The 11,645-nt window shown below is 39.3% G+C and overlaps 1 non-coding gene across 1 annotated transcript; it reads left to right on the top strand.

The window, feature by feature from the left end:
• The first annotated feature begins 244 nt into the window (after nucleotides 1-244).
• On the top strand, nucleotides 245-376 carry LOC120097238 (small nucleolar RNA SNORA17). The gene has a single exon (XR_005494466.1). It is a non-coding gene; the product is annotated as a small nucleolar RNA SNORA17 (small nucleolar RNA).
• The last annotated feature ends 11,269 nt before the right edge of the window (nucleotides 377-11,645 follow it).

The raw sequence follows: 11,645 nt of genomic DNA, 5'->3' as shown, positions 1-11,645 counted from the left end.
CCCCAGGGAGCCCTTTTGCCATCCTTCTGATACATTAAAATATATAAAGGGGTCTGATGTACACAACTTAGAATAGAGCCCTTACCAGATGCCATCCTGACCCTGGACTCCCACCTCCAAACCAGAAGAAAGAATACTTGTTGTTTTAGCCGCTCTCTTTATTGTATTTTTTTATTATAGCCATATCTAAGATAGACTTGTGTCCAGACATTTCTATGAGTTGTCCTCTCAAAAATTAAAAATGCCTGACCCTAGACATGTTGCAGCTATGGCTGCTGTGTCATATGTGCCACAGTAAATGACAGAGAGGAGATAGGTTATGTCTATACTCAGTGTTCTTATCTGTGAACATCTGAGTGATTGGTGGTCTAACATGTCCTGAAGAAAACAAGCTTGAGAATCACCAGATCAGTGCCGTCAGGCATGTACAGGGAGATAGCCTGAGACAACTACCAATCAGGTGCCATGCAGGCCGCAGGGGAAGATCATACCCAATGTGACCCCTGCCCAGCACCATAATGAGCAATTTTGTCATAGCACTCTCTAGACTACTCTTGAGATGACCCCAGACATTCAGAGACCCCAGGAGCCACTAAGAGGAGGAAATAAGTGGTCAAGAAATGGAAAAGAAAGAGAAACAGGGGATGTGGGCAATATAAAGTGAGGCAGAACTGGAAATCAGAGGGTAGTGAGGAACAACATTATGTGAGTAGCTGGTGATGCCACCTGGGACCATGGTGGGATCCTGCCTGTGCTGCTACCCATGGCCACATCTGGGGTTTATGGACCTGCTACAGCAGAGGTCTGTTACCACCAAAGGCTAGGCAAACATCCTAGGCCTAGGCTGCCACCTGGAGGCATGTTAAAATCTAAGGGCTATGCAGGGACTGGCTCCACCCCCCACCTGGGCATCATGAGAGAGCTTGCCCTGGAAACATAAGAGCAGGAGAGCTGGCCCTACCCCTCGTCAGCTGTGAAGAATGGCCATGCACGTTGTGGGAGTTGTAGGTGAGCCAGCTCCTAAGGATATAAGCATAAGGGACCTGGCCCTACCACTCAATTCCTGAGCAGTGGCATGGACGGGGAGAGGTAGTTTCCTCCTCTTCCCTCTCCCCCTCCCTCTTCTCCTCCTCCTCCTCATCGTCCTCATCCTCCTTCCCTCCCCTCAACCATCCTCCCTTCCCCTCCCCCTTCTTTTCCTCCTCATCCTCTCCCTTCCCCCATCTTTCCTCCCCCCTTCCCCCTTCTCCTCATCATCATTCTCATCCTACTCACCCTCATCCTCCCTTGGCCTTCACCACTTTTGGCATGCCAGAGACCTTGCTCTGGGGTAATTAAAGCAAGAGAGCTGTCTCTGACCCTTGCCAGCTTTATCACTTGGGAGAGCAAACCTACTCCTCACTAGAGCAGCACTGTAGATATCAGGGACACAGGTGAGCTCATCCTGAAGATATGAGTGTGGGAGAGCTGCCTCTCTTTCTTATCTGGTAAGCATGGAGAGAGGGAAACGACCAGCCCCTCCTCTTGCCCCTTGCCACCAATGACAGGCAGCAGAGCTGGTCCGGAGATCATCAAAGCAGGAGCCCCGCTCCTCACCTGCTGCAGACTCTGCACCTTGTTTGGGAAGCACAGTAAAGCTGGCCCCAGATGTGGGCCTTGTGGATGAGCCAGGATGAAGGGCTTCTGGGTGGTAGCTCATCTGAGGGAGAGCTACTTTACCATCTACGGCAGGCAGGAGAGCTGGCCCCCAGGGTCATGAGAGTGGGAGAATTGGCCATGTCCCTCACTGGCTACCACTCTCAGAAAAGCAGGCCCTGTACCTCACCTGGGCAGCAGGGTAGAGCTGGACCTGGAGTTGTGGTAAGTCCCCCACCAAGTCATGAGTCTGAGAGAGACAGTGGACTAACCAGCTCACATACCTCTCAGGCCCAGGGCTTTGAATTGGCCCACCCCAACATCTACCTGATAGATGAACTGCGGGAGTGTATAAAGAGGCCAGACGTACAGATCTAAAATTATAGGATCTTCATGATACAAGACAACAGGATATCCAAGAGGAGTCCCAGTGAGGACCCAGTAGAAGCCAGAGACCTCAAACCAGACCAACACATCATTGACCAGTTATAGGGGATTCAATGCCTTCTGGCCTTGGAGGAGCCAGGCACCTATGGTCCCTATACATACATGTAAACATGACACTCGTATCACAATACAAAATAAATAAATCGAAAAAAATTAACACAATGAATCTATCTGTTTAAAATAACCAAGTGTGTGTTGCCTATCTTCTCATAATTTACTTGATCTTTAGAGAAAGGTTACATTAACCTTTGATGGTTTTACTCTTTTAATATGAGATGAAATAATTAGTGTAGTTTTTCCATTTTAATTTGAATTCAGCAATTAGAGATAAATGTATTTCAAGTAAATAAAAGCTCTTTGGGAACCTGAATGTTTTTTTTAATAATACAATAACACATACATCGAATAAAATAGACTCTTTTAGTACCTTTTAGGTATGTGATTCAAACATCAGGATAATCACTGTGCTGCTAAGCACCATCAGAACACATTTGCAGAACTTTTAAATTTCCCAAACAGAAGTTCTACTAATCACTTCTTTGCACTTAGCCTCTGGGAATCTCTATTCCACATCCTGCCACTACTCTAGGTGGAACCACACAATTATTTTTGTTTTTGTTTGTAGGTGACATCTTTCACTTACCATCATATTTTAAGACCAATCCACTGTCCAGCTTGAGTCAGTACCCCATTCTTTTTAAAGTCTGAATAACATTTTATTGTATGACATCCTGTATTTTGCTTATCCATTCACTTGTTAATGGATGTTCGAGTCTGCAATGCAAATATCTAAGCTTGTGGCTTTAATTGTTTGGACTGGAATTGCTGAGTCATTCAATAACTCTATGGAGTTGTTTTGTTTTGTTTTGTTTAAGTCAGGATCCCACTCCATAACCCAGGTTATCTTCAAACTCACCATCTTGACACCTCAGTCCTCTAAATGTTAGGATTCCAGTATGAGCCACCTAACCTGGCTTTTATGTTTTATTTTTTGAGGAATTCTTAGCAACTTTCCCAACATACATGAATCCATGACCAAAACCGAAGTTTGCAGTTGCTATTGTAGTGTTCTATCAACTTTGTCTAGATAACTCCTGCCTGAGACAGGAGACAAGGAGAGACACAGGAGAAATATCTGGCCCAGCTCCAGGTTGGGTCAGGAAGGCTCTCTAAATAATGCATTCATAAATAAATGTCGACTAATAAATGTTGACTTCTGTTTTTCACTTCCTAAACTGAAGCCCACTGCAGGCAGGATTCAGATTTCTGCTGTCTAAATGCACATCCTCTGGACCACACAGGACAGGAGAAGTATCTGTGGTGTACCTTCCAAGGAAATAAAAGACTGTTGTGTGGAATGTTCTACAGGAAGATTCATGAACATTTACAGATATGTCATTCTGTGTGTCTATCACGCCTGCCTGGAGGACTGTGCTGAAAGGACTTCGGGGTCATGTGGAGGCTTCCAAGAGGAAGTGGAGGAGTTATTAACCACACAAGTAGTGTATGCAAGAGCTGCTTTTGCAGATCTGATAGTCCACACAGGGAATGTCATAACTTTTGTCTTCAAGTCTCATTCATAATACTTTATCCAAAGAATCTGATTCCTCTTCTATCAGTAAACTGACTGTGAGCATGCTGCAGAAGCCACTAGATCAAAATATACATATATAGATATCACCCTCTCACTCTGCAGCAGCACCCCGGGAGCCCTCCGAGATCAGAGGGTCCTTATGGAATTCTTTGTGGAGTTTTCACAACACGTCAATGCAGTCTTATGATAATAGGAGTCACTTAGATTTGCTCACACTGCTTTCACACTGGGGACTTATTCTTTCACCCGGGGACTTATTTCTTACCCAAGCAGCATTCAGGGACAGATATATACAGCCCACATTTTCATTTCATTTCTAGTTTCCTGCCTTTGGTTGTATTTATAGAGAGCTACATGTTGTTCAAAAATGAAAACTATTCAAATATGTATTATTACATTATTTCTACAATCTTCAGTGTGCAAATGGACTGCTGTCTGATATCTAAGAAATTACAGACTAAGATAAAAAAAAAAACTAACGTTGCCTCAGAAGAAATACTAATAAGATACATTGGAACGGGGAAGTCTGGAATTGTGATAGCCCTCATTTCAGAGAAGAAAAAAAGGGAGTAGATGCCACTAAATTAACCCAAAGTGTGGAAACAAGTGTTGTCATATCTCACCAAGCTGTGGACTGAAGATGTTACTTCCAGCAATGTCCCTTCATTAGAGCTGTTTAAATTTGTTCAGACATTAAATGCCCTCAGAGAGTGAGTGTGCTATGTACTTATCTTAAACCCACCCTGGAAGAAAAATGAAAAACTGAAATTCATATTAAAAATCTACGTAAATGGAAGTTGTGAGAGGACCGAACCCACTCCGTTTTACAACAGGCAGCCATGTTAGGCCTTAAGCTTCAATTTCCCAAGAAGGACAGACCAAGCTTCTCAGAAAAACAATAGGAAACGGGCAGCCAATCAGCAACTGCCCCAACATCCAGCCAGGGGCTTACAACACATAAGGAAAAAGTCCCTATAAGGTAACCCTCTCTCCCTTAAGGTATGAACCAATCAGAAGTGGACAAATATCCCATACCATAAGCTCAACCAATCCTGACAAAGGTGATCCAACTGCAACTGGAAAACCCCCAACTCTCTTTAAAAGGAGCTACCCCACCCCCAGGATTCCCTCATGCTCATCACCATTTTGTGTGGTTTACCCCTGAATACTGACTTTTCCTGCAGAATAAACGCTCTTTGCTTTTGCATATGCTGGGGTCTTCTTTCAGTGACTGTCAGACCCTTACAGTTGTATGTTCTTGAAGAAGGTGAAGGGGAACTGTGGTGCTTCCTTCTCAAGCACGTGTGTGAAAAGTCCTGATAAACAATGAACATTGTGGAAAATAACATGTCAAGCAAGGTACGAGCTTTACGATCCTAAATTTTTTCAACATGTTTTTCTTTTCAAACAAACACTCATGGATATTATTTTGTTTTATCCTTCCAAAGAGCCTTGTGAGGGAAGTAAGGCAGGTTTCATTATCTCCGAGATTTATATAACACCCTTACCACTACTATTCTAGAAAGCTGGTGAATGCAGAGGAAAATATTTTTACTATGGCTCTGTCTGGTGCCTCACAAGAAATGAAGAAACACATTAAGACTGTTAGACTGTCCAGGGACACTCTCTTACCTTGGAAGTCAAACTTCCCTTATAAATATTTACCAGAAAAAATAGCAATAAACATGGTTTTTTTTCTACTATTTCAAAATGAATATTTTCACACAAGGTGTTTTGACTGGCCAGGATAAGAGCTAAGTCTGAGTTGTGAGTCTAATTATTATATCTAACATCAAAGGCACTGATAGAAATTCAGGTTGGGAGAGGTGTTTTGTTTCTGTTTTTTGAAACAGAGCATCATCTGTCTCAAACACAGCGGTATCAAACTCAGTATGTGGATAACCTTGAATTTCTGAATCGGCTGCATCCACCTCTTAGGTGCTTGGACCACAGGTGGGTACCACTGCACCCAGTACTATAAAGTAATGGGAATCAGTACCAGAGCTTCATGAATGCTTGGAAAGCAATCTAATAATTGAAAAAAATAACTTCCTTGACTCTTGTCTTCACTTCTTGCCAAATTTGTCCTTGTCTCTAGCCTCTAAATAAAAAAAAAAACAAGAGAAGAAAAAAACTCAAATGAGGTTAAAAAAATGGCAAGATATTCCCCTGTGTAGACTGAGAGTCTGTTTCTATTTTATTTAACATTAACATATGATTTGGCCTATGCCTTATTCAGAATAAAAATAAAGGGGCCTAATAAATGTTAGCTATATTAGGTAGACTAAAGAAACTTGCATTTAGAAACATGAACTTGACCTCTGTGTGTGCCCTTTCATTACATGAATGTAAGCATTCCTCCTGGGCCGATGATGGGCAGAACCGAAGGTCAGTTCTATTTATCAGGATAGACTATCTATTTGTTTTGACAATAATATTCTCTTGGCTACCTGTTGAGCAGAAACTGTTAATCATCTTAGCTACAATCTCCAACATGAGTATTTGCTAGTATATTTTATTTTTTCCTGATTGTACATTCTTGATATAATAAGGTCAATATACATAAGTTGCATGTATAGACGCATATGCATGTAATATACATATAAAAAGACAGGTATTGTGAAACATTTCACCTTGGTTTACAAGGGGGAAGGGGTCACTGATCGCTTGTTGGAGCCACTAGCTTTTAAACACACACAACCTTTCTCACCAAGTTCAGACTTTGACCAAACTTAACAAAAAGACTTTTTGGCTCTCCCCTTGTGTTAGATTTTCACCAAAGAAACAAAAAAAAACTAAAATAATCAACAGAACAGAACAAGGTTTATTTTGGCTCAGGTTTAGAGATTTCAAGTCACGGTCATCTAGTTCCATCATTTTGGGCAGGCATTATTCTAAGAGCAACTGCGACAGCCATATCTTCCTCACTTGTGAAATGAAGGCACCAAGAGCCTACTTCAGAGTATGGTTGGAAGAATGAAATGGAACAATTGGGGCATGTGTGTCAAGTAGTAAGTTCCCAGGAAGTGTCAGGAGGCAGCTGTGCATTTATACACTTTATATCGTTCTCGACTCCAAGAGCAGGTCATTTCATGCCAGCTTGAACAGTAGTTTCAAGTTTGACGCCTTCAGTTCTTCACTATTGACCTTTATAGAATGTATGTCAATATTAACATCTGAAACCACAATAAAAATAATATTGAGCCTGGGGATGCAGTTTAGTGACAGAGTACTTGTCTAACATGACCAAAGCCATGGGTTCTAGCCCCTGCCTCCTAAAAATTATACATTTACACAGAAACATATATTACGCTTCCTTTTAAAGCATTTCTATATTATTTAGTTAGTGAGGCACTCAAGTGCTACCGTGCTGATGTCAGAACAACTAGCATAGATGATTCTCTCTACACCATGTGTGTTCTGGGGTTGAGTTTAGGTTGCAGGCTTAGCAGTAAGCCCCTTTACCCACTGAACCTTCCTTTTTGCCACCCTTTACACCTTAGTCATTCCCTATCTCTGTGGTACTTCACACACCTAGGTCTGCATGATTCCTTCATCCTTACACAGAGAATGAACACCTGAGAACAATGATCTTTTCTTTATCATAAGTTCCGTTTCCTCTAGCTCCCCTGAAATGTTCTCATGTCAATGGCCTGGGACTTCGTGGTGCCCATAACAAAGCACAGTCCAGTCCTGGTACTCCTGGATCGATATCCTATTGGACCCAGTTGATCACTCATGGCTAATTCTCCTGAAATCAGAACTTTTCTTCCTTTCTGCTCAGCCTTCTACATCACCAGATACAGGAAGATTTCTAAGAGAGCTAATGAGAGTCTTTAAAACAAAGGGTTTTAACCTATGATTCATTCTCTATCATTATTTTTAAATATTCTTGCCATTAATGTATATTTCTTTCCTAGGGCTATCATAACCGTGTATATCAAAGAAGTAGTCTAAGCAATGGAAATGTATTGTCTTCTCATGTTGGGGGTAGGTGTCCAGACTAAAGGTGTTGGCAAGGATGGTGCATTCCTGAAGGCAGGGAGGGAGAATTTGCTCCTTGCTTCTTCTCTCGCTTCGAGTTCTTTAAGTCAACTCTCGGCCTGCCCAGACTTGTAGAATCACCATTTCACTTCTGCCTCTGTTGCCACCTGGCATACTCTATGTTTCTGTTTCTGGCATTCCCTCTTATGCTCTCAGTTTGACTACTGTTCTAACAGAGTACCACAAACTGTGTAGCTTGAACAACAAACATTTATTTCTCACAGTCTTGGGGAATAAACATCTCACGTCACAGTTCTAGCATTGTAAATTCTGATGAAGGACCTCTTCAAAGTTGCTGACTTAGATGCTCATGTGGTATCAAAAGAACAAGAAAGCTTTCTAAAAATACTTTTTAAAAGGTACTGGTTTTGCTCATAGTTCCATTTAGTGTCACACAGGGCCAATACCATCATCACATTGATGCTAGGAATTCAATATGTAAGTTTTGGAGAAACACAAGTTTTAGCCCATTCAGCCCATGAGAGTGGTGCCACGTCTCCAAACTGGACAGAGGACACAGGCACTGACTCAGTATGACATGTCAAGATCTTAAAAGGGGCCAGGATAATGATAGTCAAAAGCAGATTTTCTAGTCACATGATCCTTTCCACTTCTTCCTGTGAGGAAAAGGACCAGATCTGAGCTCTAAAGCAGAGGGAGACAGAGAACACACACACACACACACACACACACACACACACACACACAAGGTCCAAGCACAACAGGACTTCTGACCAGGTAAAGAAGATTTGTAATTATGTCTTAATGTTTAGAAGAAAAGGATCTGGATATAAAATATCATAAATAAAGACAAATAATTTCAAAATAATAAATTTAAAGAAAGAAGGCATATAAAGATGAGAGCCACAATAACACAGAGGTTTTGTAGTTTATCTAATGCTCTTTTAAATGTTTCAAAGATAAGAGAAAAAGAGAGAAAAATGACCTAACTGAAACTGACATATTATTGATTATGGCTTTTATCACATTAACAATCCTCATTCTTACCTTAATAGTCATACTGGATGTCTTTGTCTTCTCAAGGAAGAAGGCTTTTGAAAAACAATAATAAGAAAGGTATGACAAATGGACAAAAGTCTTAGAAAATTTACAAAAATTTATAAATCAGACTGAGGGAAATGCTAAGATATCAGAGATGAAACAAAATGAGAGAAATGAAATATGGAAACAATCTTTGGAGGAAAAAAATTATAGAAATTTATAAATAAGATTGAGGAAAATGCTAAGATTTTAGAGATGAAACAAAAGGAGGAAATTAAAATTGGGGGCAATCATTAGAGGAAAAAATAGAAAAGTTTATAAACACATGGAGGAGAATATTAAGATCATAAAGATACAGGAAAAGAAAAATAATGAAAGTTAGAGACAAGTCTTAGAAAAACAATTACAAACATTATAAATAAAATTGAAGTACTAAGATATAGACAGAGACAGGAAAGCCAAAACACACTGTCTGCTACCCGCCCACCCCCCATTTTGTAACAGGACTGCAAAATGCCAGTTTATATGTTATAAAACCTAAAATGATTTTCCCAGCTGTGATAAGGGAATTAGGAGGAGATGAGGGAAATATACAGGATTATCAAAAATTCCAGTAGCAACCTATGGAGGCACAAGATTTTAAAAGGTTCAAGGAAGTAGTAACAATATATGGCTGACATTCAGCATAGGTCAAACAGATACTTAATAACTAGGCCACACAGAATTGTATAAATCCGAAGGATTGGAGAGATTCGATGACAGCCATCCTAGAGTCTGGTACTCAATTACAATGACTGACGTGGTAAAAGATGAGGCTTTGAACGTGGAACAACAAAATAGGACTAGAGGCATTGATATCGTCAGGGATCAATTACTAGGTGAAGGTCCACACTGTGAATTAAGAGTATAGATTAACCTTGATGATGCATTTGTAGAGCAATGTCATATAATAGCCTTGAGTGCTTGAAACAAGGTTAAACATGACTGAGATGAATCGTTTACAAAAATAATCCAGGGTTCAAATGAACCTTTCACTGACATTTTATGAAGTTTAACTATACCTCTAAATAGGCCAATATCAGAGTCGAGTACTAGAAAAATCTTAATTGAATCTCTGGCTTTTGGAAACATTATTTCTGAATACAAAAAAAAATGCTATAGAACATTAAGTGCTGGATATAACCTTTTGTAAATGAATTAAAAGTACTGCAGATATAGAAGCAAATACTCACAAGCCATTTGTGGTTGGAAAATTGCAGGAAATATAAAAATACAAAGTGCCCATTACTGTGGTTCTGTACAGCTTGGAATCCTACTGCCTTCCTTGTTACCTAAGGAGTAGCCTATTATCATGATTGGTTTAAAAGATTGCTTTCCACAAACCCCTTATAAAATAGGAAAATGTTTGTTTTCTCAGTACCTACTTTAAATAGAAGTTGTCTAATATTGAAGAGTTATTGGAAAGTCTTGCAATAAGGAATGTTGAATAGTCTTACTTTATGTCCATATTTTGTAAAAGAGCCATTAGAAATAATGCTTAAGCAGTTTCGTCAGTCCATAATTTACCAGTATATCGATGATGTTTCGGTGACTGATACAAATACAAAAAAAAAAAATGTTTGATGAAATAAAGAGAATTTTGGTTTCTTGGGAACTGCAAATTGCTCCTGAAAGATACAAAAAGGAGATTCTGTTAGTTATCTAGGTAGGTCTACAAAAGATTCAACTACAGAAAGTACAAATCAGGAAAGACCAACTAAGAACTCATAATGATTTTCATATTTTTCTGGGAGATATTAACTGGCTACAGCATAAAATCATATTGACTACTCAAAAGCTAAATAATTTGTATCAAATCTTACAAGGTGGTAAAGATTTAAATAGTCCGAGAAAATTATCAGCTGATGTGGAAAACAAACTGGCTCTAGTAAAAAGAAGAAAGAAAGAAAGGAAAGAAAGAAAGAAAGAAAGAAAGAAAGAAAGAAAGAAGGAAGGAAGGAAGGAAGGAAGGAAAGAAAGAAAGAAAGAAAGAAAGAAAGGAAGAAGGAAGGAAGGAAGGAAAGAAAAGAAAAAGAAAATACGAGATGCACATATCAATTATCTGATCCAAAGATGACCTGTATTTTCATTATCTTGATTTCTACTCATTCTTCCACAGGTATTCTTATGCAAAGGGAATATTATTTCTCAGAATGGATGTTTTTTAGCACACAATGCGAAAGATTGAAAATCTATATAGAAATGGTTTCTGAATTGATTCTGAAAGGAAAAATGAGACTTGCTCAATTATCAGGAATAGATCCAGCAGAGATCGTGGCTCCTTGTACTAATGCTGAGATTGCCTCATTATGAGCAGAAAATGAAGGTTGGTAAAGAGCTTGCAGCAATTTTTTTGGAGAAAATTAACAATAAATATCCAAAAAGCAAGCAACTTCAATTCACAAAAAGAGCCAAATGGATTCTCCCTCATCTACTGTACAGGACTCCAATTTCTGTAGCCTCTACATTTTATACTGATGCAAATGAATCAGGAAATATAGGGTATAAATTGTAAAACAGAAAGATGGTTTGAGAATTCTTATGATTAAATTAAAAATCAGAACTGCATGTAATTTTTATGGTGTCATTAGATTTTCCAGACTTTCTTAATATAGTAATTGACTCTGAATGTGAAGGAAAGAATTGTTTTGTATATAGAAACTGTATTCAGGACGATTCTGAATTAACTTCACTATAAATTTAACAACAACAAATGATTAGAAATAGAAACCATCGATTGTATATAACAATTATCGCATACAGATTTACAGGCTCTCTAGCATGACGAAACTGATCAGATATTAGAAGCTTCAGAGTTTCCTAAGAAACACCATGCTAATACAAAAGATATAAAAAAAGAAAGTTTTTAACCATTTGGCAACAA

The sequence above is a fragment of the Rattus norvegicus genome, chromosome 15, assembly GCF_036323735.1.
Source record: "Rattus norvegicus strain BN/NHsdMcwi chromosome 15, GRCr8, whole genome shotgun sequence".
Taxonomy (NCBI): Eukaryota; Metazoa; Chordata; class Mammalia; order Rodentia; family Muridae; genus Rattus; species Rattus norvegicus.
Note: the sequence above shows the minus strand (reverse complement) of the source record. Positions and strands in the feature narration are given on the sequence as shown.